This window comes from Kogia breviceps, chromosome 11 (assembly GCF_026419965.1).
Source record: "Kogia breviceps isolate mKogBre1 chromosome 11, mKogBre1 haplotype 1, whole genome shotgun sequence".
Taxonomy (NCBI): domain Eukaryota; kingdom Metazoa; phylum Chordata; class Mammalia; order Artiodactyla; family Physeteridae; genus Kogia; species Kogia breviceps.
Genome location: NC_081320.1, coordinates 10,020,773 through 10,034,314, shown reverse-complemented (window position 1 = coordinate 10,034,314; position 13,542 = coordinate 10,020,773).

Here is a 13,542-nt window from a genome sequence, read left to right as displayed (position 1 = left end):
CGGACTTCCTCCTCTTCCCTGATTCACCTGGAAGCATCGGAAACTGCATTGGCAGGAAGCGACGTGACCATTTACCAGATCTGCCAGACGGGTCCTGCGGTGTGATCCAGCTCGGGCAGAGGTGGGGGCTGCCTCTTTCTTAGACAGGTGTTTTCGTGACTTCTAGGGAGATTCCCCAACCCCCTTCAAGTGCTTTGCTGCGCACCTGTGACCCACAGACTCGCAGCGAGGGAGGTTGTCTCTGTCCACCCTGGCTGCTTACTAAGGAGCCCTGGGCAGCCAGCCTTGCCTCCAGACCCTCGATGTGGCCCTCTTCCCATGCGAGGCCCCTCCCTCGCTCTCTGGTCCACAGTAAACCTTCCCAGCATCCTTTGCCACGACCCTTGGGGGCTCCAGCAGGAGAGCAGACCACCAGCTGGTCACTCACTCTCTGGATTTTTCAGGCTCGAATCCCAGACCAGTCCCTGTGTTCCCCAAACCGTCGGGTCACATGTTAGCCTCTTCAAGCAGGCTCCTTAAAGCCCTGCACTTGAAGCAGATAGTACCCCCTCCCTCCCCTTGAGAATCAGCTCCTGAGGCCAGCCAAACTCCTCCTCATTTCCAACTCTCAGCCTTTTACCCCCGAGGTGAGCCCAGTTAGAAGTCTTGTAACTGATTTTCATAGCTTTGTTTCCAAAGCTCCAGGGCACAGCGTGCCTGGGGGGTCCCATGAGAACTTCCCTCTCTGCCAGGCCAAAGCTTCCCTAAGTGTGACCTACAGTGGCAGCCTTGCCTCAGGGATGGCCTCCCTGGGCCCTGTCGGGGTTTCCTCCTCGAGTAAATGCATGGATAGTAAGTACACGTGACCTCACAGTGCTGTTCTCACTCCCACGAAGAAGGGTCCACTCTGAGCAGTCGCCCTGGTCTCTGTTCTGGAACATTTTCCTTCTCACGCAGCTGCGCAATGGGGCCCTAATGTCCTCGTCCTCCATGTCCTCGGTCAAGTTCAGAACCAAGCCTCTTGACTTCTAGTAGGTTGCACTTGGGCTCCTCCTCCTTCTACCCAGTGGGGTCCGGCCTCTCCTGTGAAATGCAGCGTCTACTGTCCATGGTTGCCTAAACGGACATTTCTGTGCTAACATCCGCTGCACACGTATGCGGCTAAATGGGCTCTTACTACACACACTCCCTTCCATGTAGTAGATTTGAACATCTCTCCAGGTCCCTGTAGGTTCACATTAGAGTTTCCACATGGCAGATCCCAGAATCTCTGCAAGGCAGGGGTGATGAAACCACCTCTAGCTTGGCTTGCGGTCCCCTGGCTCCGTTGCAGCTGTCTATCTAGAAAGCAGTGTGGCACCTTGAGAAGGGAGCAGCCTCCCCTCCCTGGCAGGTTGGGGTGCATGAGGGCTTCTTTCAACCCGGAAATATCCTCTTCAGCACCACACTGCTCATTTGGCCCCACTGCGGTCAAAGCAGTGTCTCAGATGATGTCTCCAACCTGTGCCCCGAGGTCCCTGCCATCTGGAGGCTCATGGAAGAGCTTGCCGGAGGAGCAGGAGCTGGGGGTGAAGAGGAAGGGACCATCCCAGGCCAGGACACAGGGAAGGCCGGTGGGGTGGGGGCGATGCAGGCTGGGTGGGTTTTCCAGAGAGGAGGAGAGATGGGAAGGCGTCTGCATCATCACTAGTGCCTGAGGCTGTCCTTGATTAGCCCTCCGGTGGGATGGGCTCCAGGTGGGAAAGGCTGGTTTAATCCCTCAGCAGCCCCAAGGGGAGGTACCACAAGTGTGTCTACTTCACAAGTGAGGAGGCTGAGGCTTCTTCGGGGGGGTGAGATGACTTGATGCAGCCTCCAGGTGACAGAAGTGGACTTGAACTCGTGCTATGTGACCCACACCCAGTAGATTTCACAGCGCCCGCCGAGGGCCCCTTCCTGAGATCTCCATTGTCCCTGTCCTACAACTACCATGCTATCCACACCAGGGACCAGGAGCTGGAACAGGCCTTCCCATGAGCACCTGGTACAACACTCTTAGAGGTGGCAGAGCTGCAGGGGCGGGGACCCAGCTCTGCCCCAGTCAGTCCCACCGTGGGCTCACTGGGCTCCAGTCCTCCACCACGGACAGAGACTTAAAGGCACCCAGTGACCAGTGGCCCAGCCCAGCACGGGCTGGCGATGGCCAGTCCTGTTCCAGCTGTGGAGTGACGGAAACCCAGATTACATTCCAGGGTCTCTCGCCAGGCTGTACACCCTGGAGCCGGTTGGCGACCCCACCCCTGTGTGTACACGGCCGCTGTGCATCTCCAGCTCCCCGCGCATCAGAGGCTGGGGCGGGGGTCTCTGCAGTGGGAGAGATGAGATGGTGGGGTCACCGTGATGTGAGTGAAAGCCCAGGGCTTCACTCTAGGAGATGAGAAATGACTCAAGCTAGTCAATCCACAGGGAGCCCGAGAAACCTAGCTAACCGCTTGCTACACACAAGCTTCCCTCTACGGTTCCAGCTGCCTGGGCCCCGGGTACGAGCCCCTGTGTGGCCTTGCCTGCCAGCTTGCTCTGGCTTGGAGCTGTAAGTAACAGAGTCTGCCTTTCATATATCTGAGGATCTTTGTGTTAGGGCCACCATCAAAGGGACCTTTAAGTCTTAGGAAACAATTGGTGCTGTGAGCAGGATGGCGGGGCCGTGACCATTGGCTTCTGGAGAGCTTTGTCGGGAGACCGCTCTTGGTTGACTTATTGGTTCTAGGCCACGGGGAGAGGGCTTGGGACAGAACTGGGGCTTGCGTGGCGGGCTTGTGGCTGCAGCTGTGTGCCTGTTACTCTCCCCTCACCCAAGCGTCCTCAGCATGGGAACAGTCAAATGAAGGCTGCTAACTGGCCAAGCTCTGGGGCCTGCCTACCCCCTCAGGTGGCCCACTTTAGGGCCACAGGAGTGCTGTGGCCCACCAGAGCAGCACTTTCCTGGGTTGGCTGTTCCAGCGCGTCTCCAGCATTTATCCAGGACCTCATCCTGTCTTCGGTGTCATTTCTTTAGTTGTCCTTTGGGGCGGGACTCTGGTTTGTCTGTGCGTTTTGGGAGATCCTCGTGGAAAGATGTGTTGGTTGGACCCCCCTCCCCCCGAGGTAGAGAAATGGGCCCCGTCTCACTGTCCGTGTTGCTCGGGGGGGTGGGGGGGGGCGCTGGCGGCCTCTGTGTCTTTGTGGCCGCGTACCTCACTGCCCTCACCTGCACACTCCCCGCTCCCCAGACCCTCAGGGGTATTGTGAGTTACACGCGAGCCACGTGTGCTCGGGCCTGACTAAGCGCCCCCCCCCCGAATATTAACATGCAAAGGGACTGATCCCTCAGACTGAGGGCTCAGCTGTGCTGTCCCAAGGATAGGCTGCTATTGCTCTTTGAAATGTAAACCCCCATCTCTGGGAGGGGGAGGCCCTTTCCCCACTCCTTTTCCTTAACCACCTAGAAGGCCTACACTATCAGTTATCACAGACAAAAACTAAAAACCACAGCTTTAGGCTGCTAGAAGCCCCCCAAAAGAAAGAAACCTGGCTACAGAAGGAGGTTCATATATATATATATATATATATATATATATATATATATATATATATATAAATTATACACCAAACTTAAAAATACCTTCCCATTCCCCTTTCCTATATTTAAAGAGAGATATGGCTCAACTTCGTATATATGAAGACTCATGACCCATGAGGCCCTTTACTCACATCTCTCCTTATCTGTATGGATTTTCAATCCTGCCCCCATCCCATAAGGGCTGGAGGCCAGATCGAGGGCATATATTCCCTCGGGACGCATTGACCACAGATTGTCTCATGGGCCAGGCACCTGCCCGTCTGGTGTGGGGCCCATTTGAAACTAAATTTCCACCATCCAAAACTCCTTCCCTAAAGACTGGGTTCTAAGGGTACATAATTCCTCCGGGCTTTTCCCCAAGGATCCTCTCCAGGAAAGTATAATTATTTCCTCAGAGCCGTTCCCACAGATAGTGTGGGCTACCAGAAAGAGAGATAAAAAGACAAAAGGTCCACTCAGTAAATAAAAATCACTGTATCCCATGACGATGAAACCAGCCGATCCCTCATTTGTAATAACACATGCCAGGGGAAAATCGACAGCAGATCAGAAAAGCCTGTCTGGTTGCTTCCATGTCCTGGCTATTATAAATAGTGTTGCAGTGAACACTGGTGTACATGTGTCCTTTAGAATTATGGTTTCCTCTGGGTATATGCCCAGTAGTGGGATTGCTGGGTCATATGGTAATTCTATTTTTATTTTTTTAAGGAACCTCCATACTATTCTCCATAGTGGCTGTATCCATTTACATTCTCACCAACAGTGCAAAAGGGTTCCCTTTTCTCTACATCCTCTCCAGCATTTACTGTTGGTAGATTTTTTTGATGATGGCCATTCTGACTGGTGTGAGGTGATACCTCATTGTAGTTTTGATTTGCATTTCTTGAATAGTTACTGATGTTGAGCATCTTTTCATGTGCCTCTTGGTCATCTGTACGTCTTCTTTGGTGAAATGTCTACTTAGATCTTCTGCCCATTTTTTTAATTGGTTTGTTTGTTTTTTTGATATTGAGCTCCATGAGCTGTTTGTGCATTTTGGAGATTAATCCTTTGTCCGTTGCTTCATTTGCAAATATTTTCTCCCATTCTGTGGGTTGTCTTTTCATCTTGTTTATGGTTTCCTTTGCTGTGCAAAAGCTTTTAAGTTTCATTAGGTCCCATTTGTTCATTTTTGGTTTTATTTTCATTAGTCTAGGAGGTGGGTCAAAAAGATCTTGCTGTGGTTTATGTCAAAGAGTGTTTTTCCTATGTTTTCCTCTGAGAGTTTTATAGTGTCCGGTCTTACATTTAGGTCTTTAATCCATTTGGAGTTTATTTTTGTATATGGTGTTAGGTAGTGTTCTAGTTTCATTCTTTTACGTGTAGCTGTCCGGTATTCTCAGCACCTCTTATTTTTTTTTTTTTTTATTTTTTTATTTTTTTTTTTTTTATGGTGTCCTCTCCCGTTGCAGAGCACAGGCTCAGTGGCCACGGCTCACGGCTCACGGGCCCAGCCGCTCCGCGGCATGTGGGACCTTCCCGGACCAGGGCACGAACCCGTGTCCCCTGCATTGGCAGGCGGATTCTCAACCACTGCGCCACCAGGGAAGCCCCAGCACCTCTTATTGAAGAGGCTGTCTTTTCTCCACTAAGCAACACACTTTTAAACAATCAATAAATCAAGAAGAAATCAGAAAGAAAATTAGAAAATACTCAGAGATAAAAGAAGACTAGAACACAACATGCCAAAAATTATGAGTGTAGTGAAAGCAGTGCTAAGGGGGAAATTTATAGCTATAACTCTTATATTGCAAAATAAGAAATATCTCAAATAAACCACCTTACTTTACAACTTAAGAAACTAGAAAAAAATGAACAAACTAAACTCAAAGTTAGGAGAAGGAAAGAAATGAGAAAGATTACAGCAGAGATAAATCGAATAGAGAATAGAAAAACAATAGACAAAATCAATGAAACCAGAAGTTGGTTCTTCAAAAAGATCAACAAAATTGATGAACATTTAGACAGATAGACTAAGAAAAAAAGAAGACTCAAATTACTAAAATCAGAAATTAGAGTGGGGAGATAACTACCAACTCTACAGATATAAAAAGGATTATGAGAGTACTGTGAACAACTGTACACCAACAAATCGGATAATCTGCATGAAATGGACAAATTCCTAGAAACACAAAACCTACCAAGACTAAATAACAAACAGATAGAACACCTGAGTAGATCTATTTCTAGTAAGGAATTTGAATCAGTAATTAAGAACATCCCAACAAAGAAAAGCCCTGGACCTGATGGCTTCACTGGTAAATTCCACCAAACATTTAAAGAAGGACTAATAGGAACCCCTCTCAAATTTTACAAAACACTGAAGAGGAGGGAACACTTCAAACCCCATTCTATGAGGCCAGTAGTACACTGACATCAAAGCCAGATAAAGCCACGACAAGAAAACCATAGACTGATATCCCCTATGAACACCAATGGAAAAATCCTCAGCAAAATACTAGCAAACAGAATTCGGCAGCATATTAAAAGGATTATACACCATGACCAAGTGAGATTTTTTCCTGGAAGGCAAAGATGGCTCCGCATAAGATAAGCAATCAATGTAATGCCACATCAACAAAACAAAGGGGGAGAAAACCACATGATAATCTCAACTGATGCAGGAAAATCGTTTGACAAAATTCAACAAACTTTCATGATAACAACACTCAACAAATTAGGAATAGAAGGAAACTTCTTCAACATCATAAAAGCATATATTAAAACCCCATGATGAACATCATACTCAGTGGTGAAACGCTAGGAGTGTATCCTCTAAGATCAGGAACAAGGTAAGATGCCCAATTTTACTACTTCTACTCGACATGGTACTGGAAATTCTAGCAAGATCATTTAGGCAAGAAATAAGCATTCAAGTTGCAAAGCAAGAAGTAAAATTATCTCTGTTTGTAGACAATATGATCTTACATGTAGAAAACCCTAAATATTCCATCAAAAAAAAAAACTGTTAAAACTAATATAGAATGTAAAATGGTTCAGCCACTAAAAAAAAACAGTATAGTGGATTCCTCAAAAAGCATGAAAATGACCATATGACCCAGCAATTCCACTTCTAGGTATACATCTAAAAGAACTGAAAGCAGGGTCTTGAAGAAATATTTGTACACTCAGGTTCATAGCAGCATTCTTCTCAGCAGCTAAATGTGGAAGCAACACAGGTGTCCATCTCAGGATAAATGGATAAACAAAATGTACTATATACATACAGTGGAATATTATTCAGCCCTAAAAAAGAAAGAAATTCTGACACAGCCTACATGGATGAACTTTAAGGTCAATATGCTAAGTGACATAAGCCAGACAAAAAAAGACAAAATATTCCAATAAAGATGTTTTTTAAAAAAAGACAAAATACTGTAGGGTTCCAATTATATGAGGTACTTTGAGTAGTCACATTTGTAAAGACAGTAAGCATAATGGTGGCTGCCAGGGGCTGGGGCTAAGTGGGGGTGGGGACTTTTTGCTTATTCGTTGTGGGACTGCAGCTTCACAAGAGGAAAAGAGTCACAGGGCTGGATGGTGCTACTGGTGGCACGACAGTGTGAATGTACTCAGTACCACTGAACTGCACACTCAAAAATGGTTAAGGTGGGCTTCCCTGGTGGCGCAGTGAGTGGTTGAGAGTCCGCCTGCCGATGCAGGGGACACGGGTTCGAGCCCCGGTCCGGGAAGATCCCACGTGCCGCGGAGCGGCTGGGCCCGTGAGCCGTGGCCGCTGAGCCTGCGCGTCCGGAGCCTGTGCTCCGCAACGGGAGAGGCCACAACAGTGAGAGGCCCGCGTACCGCAAAAAAAAAGTTAAGGTGGTAAATTTTATGTTAAGTGTATTTTACCTCAATTTAAAAAGTTGTTTTCTAAGTAGGATTGTTGGGCAGTTAATGAGAGAATGTGTGTAAACTAATGGCACAGGGAATGACATTAACAAAAAGGATCTCTTATTGTTCCCGCAATTGGGAACGCACACTCCCACACTGCATCACCGGAAGAAAGATGTAAATCTGTTGTGTGAACTGCAAGAGATCTCTGGAGAGGGAAAGAGAAATTGTGAGTGAGCTGGGCCCGGACTGGCTGTAGAGGAGGGGCCTGGGGGCTGGGAGGGGCTCCTGCAGATGGTGATGGGGACAGGGCGGCAGGAGAAGCGTGAGCAGGCCTTGGGGGTGGAGAGAACAGGGCTCTGTGGGAGCAGGTGAGAGGGTGGCCACGCTCGCCCTCCCCCACCTCCCCGGGCCGGGACTCAGACGCAAGCTGGGTGCAGGTGTAGGGTGGGTGAGAGGACCCAGGCCCTCTGAGACGGAGGTGCTGGAGCCGAGGCCAGAGGTTTTCGTGGAGGCAAGACGGAGCCTTCTGGGCTGAAGGCAGCTGCTCAGCACCCAAAGGGCCAGGCCTGACTCAAGGCCAAGCCCGAGGGGCTGCCAGGGGGAATTCTGCTTCTGTCCCCTGCTTCCAAGCTGGGTGGGCCCCCATTCACCCCACAGGCCCAGGAGGTCACCCAAGGGTGGAATGTCCAGAGCAGCCTGGCGGGGTGGGGACGGTACACCTTGCCTGCTGCCGCCCTGGCCGGTGCCTGGTTCACATCGTGAGATGATGCCAGCTGATGGCACAGTGGTACCATGGGAGAGAGCCACGGAGGGACAAGTCCGCCCAGCGTGGGCTTCTCCTGGGCTGAGACATTTTACTTGCTGATGAAAATTCTAGGACCTTTTTGAACCTGTTTACTTCCCTGGGATTACAAGGCCAGGAGGACCTCTTAAAGAGTACAAAGTGAAGCAGTGGTGGTGCACAAGGATAATCCTTGGGTATAGGTCTCAGAGGCCAAAGGTGGATCGGGTCCCAGAGTTTCGGCATCTTCTGAGTTACAGGGATTCACTCTCAGTGTCTCCTGAGTGACCAGAACAGAAACTCCCACTTGCTGAAAGAGGAAGGGACAGAAACAGGCTCAGGCCCCGGAAGTGACCACCAGGAAACCAGGCAGGGACGCAGGGATGTGAAGAAAAGCCAGAATGTTCTCTAATGGAATCTGGGTTCAATAAGGGAGAAAATTTATCCTCTCCCTTATTGGACCCAGAATGAAGGTGTGGGGAAAGGGCACACACATGGCAATGATGAATCCCGGGGGAATTCTGTGACCATCTTCTACTCATACAAACTTCCAAGTCTTGAAGTTTACCTCGTGGCAGACACTGCAAAGGCCACCTGACACATATTACCTCATTGAATTCACAAATATGCCTGTGAGAGAGGGATTACTCTGCCATTTGATAGACAAGCAAACCAAGGCAAAGAAATCAAGTAATTCATCTGAAGTTGCAGTGAGTGTATTTCTATCTGCTTCTATTTACTTCTTCTTCTTAGGAGAGATTTTTAACCCAGGTTCCACATTCACACTCTATAAGCTGAGGGCTCGCCGAGGTCTCTCACTAAGTATCTATTGTATATTCAACATGGGACCAGAGGGAGGGCCGTGTCTGTGGTAAAGTTAGAGGTGCAGCCCTGACCCAATATGTGGCTGTCTTTGTGGAGCCCCAGATGCAGGAAGAAAGCCAGAGGCCACGGTTCAGAACAGCCAGATGCCTGAGTGCTCAGGTCCTTCTTGCAGGAAGGAAACCCAGGCAAGAGGACTGTGACCACCAGGGGACCTGAGGCAGCCCAAAGCAAGCAAAGAGCCAAGATGTGCTTTCCCGAATGGGGTTTCCAACGACAAGTTCTATGTTCCATGTCCGCTATTCAAGAAAGAGTGTCATTTCTCTCCTACCCTCAGCCTCACGTCTCTATGTACTGGTCTGCAGCTTCTTCTTTTCACCTCCAAATTATGCTCTCCTGGTCATGTTCCTGTGTCAGCACATGGATGTCTACTGTGCCTTTTCCAGCTCTGAGAGGGCCTCCCACAGAATGGACACAGCCCCCACGTGTCTGGGTGACTTGTCCTGTTCTGAGTGGATGTGGTCACAGGGCTTCTTGAGAACGGGTTATCCTCTCCCACAGAGTAGCTCCCTCCCGTCCGCTGACCAGAGGTGGGGAGGGGATGTCGTGTCTCAGAGAACCTGGTAAGGCCAGGATTCTGGTCCTTCTGATGTTTAAGTTGGGGTCTGAATCACCTCCCATGATGCAATGGCTGCTCTGCACAGTCACGACTGCTGCCCAAAACAGCTGCTGGGCTGGTCAGATGAGGGCCAGGCCTCGTCCCCAGGGGCTGTGGCACCATGCACCCTGCTCAGCCAGGCTGTGTCCCGCACACTTCTGGGTGCAGCTCTCCGGAGCCTCCTCTGTCATCCAGGTGAAGCAGCGGCAGTCGCCCTCCCTTCCTTTCAAGGGCTCGGCTGCTCCGCGACATAGACCAAGACCTGGAGCGGCCAAGAGCTCTTCCTCCTCTCTATCCCCCACATCTGGAAAAGCCAGTCTGTTTACAGTGATAGGGATCAGTTCACCCAAAGGACACACTTCCTGGCAAGTTCAGCAAACCAGTGGGACACAGCCCCTGTGGAAGCTGAAGGTTCCTGGGCTTTCCAGAAACCTGCCTGCATGCTTAATATTTCCCTCCCTCTTTCTGTCCCTCCTTCCCCCCACCCTCTCTCCCTGTCCTTCAACAAACACTCACCACCCTTCCATGTACCAGGCACTGTGGTAAGCACTGAGCACCGCAAAGTGAATTAGTAAGTTCCTACTACTCTTCATAAGGACATGCCGTTCTTCTGCACCAAGTTTCAAATTCTGCTTGGTTGAGGTTTTTTTATAGTTTTATTGTATTTTCTGAATTCATGCTGTCCCAGATATCGAGGGTCCCTACTCTGATTCAGAGAACTGTGGGCTGGTCCCTGGACCCCTGTTTCTTTAGACTCTGTCCCCAAGTGCTTTGCACTGACCAAGCCTTCCAAGAACTGAAGAAGCATGGGCACCTGCTGGAATCCCCTCTTCCCTGGAGGAGAACTCACAATGGCCGTGTCAAAGGCTGTCATGGCTGCCACCTGGAATTCTCCCAGGTACAACGGCCTTACCTCCACTACCCAGGCTCCCACATATACCTCCCTCTCCAGCCTGGTCACTTGTGCTCAGACAGCTTGGGTGTGGCACTTGGAGGGTACATTTTAGGTTGAACAGATGGACAAGTCACCAGGTGGAAACAGAAGCTCAGAGAGGTAGCAAGTCTGCCCCTTCATGACTTCTAAAAGGTAACATGCAGAGCTGAAAATAGTTGCCTTGAAGAATCAGGGAGTATTAGTACAATTTTCCTTTCTATATTTTCTAAGTTTAAGTGTATTGTTTCCAAAAGAAGACAAATGCAGAGAAAAGATAACAAGAAAGGTCCCTCTGGCACAGCAGGTGGGAGGGTAAAGGTTTCTCTTACTTTCTCAATACTTGGAGGCAAGTGGCTTCTCTAGAAGGTGGGTTCCTGGTCATCCAAGAGGGGGTCAGTTCCCATGGGGAGGCCTTCGGAGGAAGCCTGAGTTTGAGAGTGAAAGGCCCAGGATCAAGGCTGTTCCAGGAGGCACCTGCTAAATTCTGGTGTTTTCTCAGCAATTCTTTGGAGTCTTAGAAGCATGCTGCGTGACAAGGGCTATTTGAGAGGTGTTGTAAGTGAAACCTGGAAGGGACATGCTTAACAGGGAGCAGCCTGCAAGCCCCAACTTGCACAGCTTGAGTAGTGAGTGAGCCTGCATCCAGAGGACCCACTGGCCCAGCCCTCTCTGGGCATCTGATGCTTCCTGATGTTCCGGGAAACTTGAGCCAAACTCTAGGTGTAACTCACTGGGCAGGCAGTGAGGTGTCCTGCAGAGTGGTAGGGTTCCCACCCCTCTCTGGGCCAGAGAGCATGAACCTGATTATTCTCAGGACTGAACAGGGGGAAATGACTAAGCTTGAGGTATGCTTAATACTCTATAGATTTTGCCCCTTTTCTCTGAGCCCAGCCTGCCCTTGGCCTTTCCAGCTCTGCTCCAGGAGCCACCCTGCTCCCCACAGAGATCAAAGGCTTTCCAGCCTCCAGGACCCTTCCAGGTGCACCCTGCCTCTCTCTTCCTGCACAGACTCCCCTATCAGCATCTGTCCTGTCTTCTTCTCCCAGAACCCACCATCCGTGCCTATTTCCTTCTGCCCTAGACGCCCATGGCTCTTCTCCCTTCTCCCCCAGCACAGTGGCTCTGACCCCTATCAGGGATTCCGTTATTTATCCTGCAGCCCTCGCAGCACGTGGAGCAGGGCCTGACCATCCTCCAGGGCCCGTGCCTGCTGTTCCTCTGTAGGGAAGGCCGCCTTCTCCCTCTGGTTAACCACTGCTCACTCGCTCAAGGGTCACTTCCTCCCGCAAGCGCCCTCCACCCCGAGGCCAAGCCAGGCTGGGCTGCTGGGTGCCCTTGAGGATCCCTGCAGTCTCCTCCCAGCACCAAACCCTTTACACATTTATCATGCAGTGTTTGATTGATCTCTCTCTCTCTCCTTTCCCTAGGGTAAGCTTCAAAAAGGCAGGGATCCACATCCTTGCCAACATTTATTACATGTGTTCTTTTTGATGACAGCCATTCTGAAAGGTATGAGGTGATATATCACCATGGTTTTGGTTTGCATTTCCTGGATTAGTGATGAGTATTTTTTCACGTCCCTTGGCCGTAGGCATTTCCTCTTTGGAAAAATGTATATTCAGTTCTTCTACCCATTTTTAAATCTTTTTTTTTTTTTTTTTTAGTTATATTAGCTGTTTATATATGTTGGATATTAACTCCTTATCGGTCATATAATTTGCTAATATTTTTCCCATTCAGTAGGTTGTCTTTTCATTTGTCAATGGTTGTCTTTGTTGTGCAAAAGCATTTAAGTTTTATTACTAAGGTCCTATTTGTTTATTTTTGCTTTTATTTCCTTTGCTCTAGGAGACGGATCCAAAAAATATTGCTACGATTTATTTCAAAGAATGTTTTGGCTATGTTTTCCTCTAGGAGTTTTATGGTTTCTTATCTTACATTGAGGTCTTTAATCCATTTTGAGTTTAGTTTTGTATATGGTGTTAGAGAATGTTCTAATTTCATTCTTTTATGTGTGGCTGTCTAGTTTTCCCTGCACCACTTATTGAAAAGACTGTCTTTTCTCCATTGTATATTCTTTCCTCCTTTGTCATAGATTAATTGAACATAAATGCGTGGGTTTCTTTCTGGGCTCTCTATTCTGTTCCATTGATCTATGTTTTGGGGCCAGTACCATACTGTTTTGATGACTGTAGCTTTGTAGTATAGTCTGAAGTCAGGGAGTATGATTGCTCCAGCTCTGTTCTTTCTCAAGATTGTTTTAGCTATTCAGGGTCTATTGTGTTTCCATACAAAATTTAAAATTATTTGTTCTAGTTCTGCAAAAACTGCCATTGGTATTTTAATAGGGGTTGCACTGAATCTTTAGATTGCCTTGGGTAGTATGGTCATTTTAACAATATTAATTCTTCTAATCCATGTTGGCGAGGATGTGGAGAAAAGGGAAAGCCCATACAGAGTTGGTGGGAAGGTAAATTGGTGCAGCCACTTTGGAAAACAGTATGGAGGTTTCTCAAAATACTAAAAATAGAACTACCATCTGACATTGCTCCTGGGTATAACTAAACCACTCATTTGAAAAGATACATGCACCCCAATGTTCATAGCAGCATTATTTACAATTGCCAAGATATAGAAGCAACATGAATGTCCATCAACAGAGAATGGATAAAGAAGATGTGAGATACACACACACACACACACACACACACACACACACACACACACTGGAATACTACTCAGCCATATAAAAGAATAAAATTTGCAGCAACATGGACGGACTTGGAAGACGTGCTAAATGAAATAAGTCAGACAGAGAAAGGCAAATGCTGTTGATATCACTTATATGTGAAATCTAAAAAATACAACAAATTAGTGAATATAACAAAAAAGAA